Genomic DNA, 1,661 nt, shown 5'->3' with positions numbered 1-1,661 from the left:
CCATGCTAATGCCACCTACTAGGGTGTCCATATTCATTTATTGTCCTGACCCATGCAATGTAAACATCTGATGTGAACTAATAAACTTGATTCCACAAATGTATCCTATTTGTAATCAGTAGCATATCGATGACAACCTGCGACCGATGTCAAGCGTAATTGGGGGGAAAAAGACCCAAATGTTTTGGTACATCCTCTGAGACTGGCCAGCTAAGGATAGATAATGTTGTCTTTGTTGTCGCATTTGGTACACAAATCTGACTGTGCCCTAGTAACTATGGTATTGTTTTTAAAAGTAATGAAAAGCTGCATATCGATCATTTGCTCATGTTGCAGAGCCTAGTAATTTTGTGCTTTCAGAACGATTTAATGCTTAATTTGCTTATATGAAGTTGCCCTCAATGATGAAATGCGCTAGCATAGCATTTAGCAGTATACCAGAAATTCCATTTGGCGGTCAAGGATCTGGTTTAGGTTTAGGTGGGAGGCATAATGCAGCAGGTCAAATGGCTATGACAATGGTTACACAGACAAATGAAACTAACACCTTGTCACAGTGAGCAATTTGTTCGACAGTTGCCAGTAGCCCATTCATTTTCTATGAAGCTGAGTGATAGCCAGCAACTGGGCAACTGAGCGATGAAAGTTGGTTAAAAAAAGTGGCATAACTTTCCTGTTGCATCACCCGTCAATATCCAATCAGAGTTCTGCCCTTCTCATTTTCCCAACCACTTTCCCAAAATCCTGTTATGTGAATAATTGTTCTGCCAGGCTTCACTTGCATTGGAGAAGCAGCTAAACTTAAGGACAGGCTTTACACAGTGGCAAATGTAGTTTTCTCAACCAAAATCAGTCACATTGATACCAAAACACATTGAGCTTTTTGATAGCACTTGACAGCTGGCTATTTCCAACAATCTATTCAAATCGTTAATGCTTATTGCATGACTGTAACATTTTCTAAGCAATGTTTTCTAGCAGCTGAGAGTGATAGCGGGATCACTAGCTGGTTAATATATGTCCCTAACTACTCAGAGAGATAGATCGCTAGCTAGCAGGATATACTGAGAAATATTTATTGAGAGATATAAACATTACTAGTTAGCTAGTGAGAGAGAGAGTTGGGTAGTTAGCGACAAAGATAGAGATGGAATTATTGCTAGCAAGTGATATTTATTTTAGCAGTAAAATGGTCCCAGGCTGATCCCTGTTCATGGTTCAGAAGTCTACCTTGACCTACTTTTCCAATAGCCTTTGCCGTACAACCCAGTATGCGTATGTTGGTGCGCAAGGGCCTGTTGTAACTAGCGTCCGTGAGTGCCTTTGACTGCACCAGAGTATACCTGAGAGGCAGAAAATGCATGTGAGCCACAATCCTTTCCCTTCGTGCTTCTCCCTCATCGAAAAGTGGCAGCCCACAAAACCACAGTGTGACCACAGACCTTTAAATACATTTATTTCTGGCACTTTCCAACTCCAGTCTCTGTAGGCTTAGTAGTATTATCCTGCTTTGAAATGTCTTCACAGATTACATTTGGCTTCAATAATACATCCCAAGTATTTGAAGGATGCCGTGTTATGAATTCCACTGTGAGGGGATGAAAACTTTTTGCCTAATGTAGTTGGATTTCCTCCCCTGATGCATGGCCCCAGAAGTTTCT

Source organism: Conger conger, chromosome 7, assembly GCF_963514075.1.
Source record: "Conger conger chromosome 7, fConCon1.1, whole genome shotgun sequence".
NCBI classification, from domain to species: Eukaryota; Metazoa; Chordata; class Actinopteri; order Anguilliformes; family Congridae; genus Conger; species Conger conger.
This window is presented reverse-complemented; position numbering follows the sequence as displayed.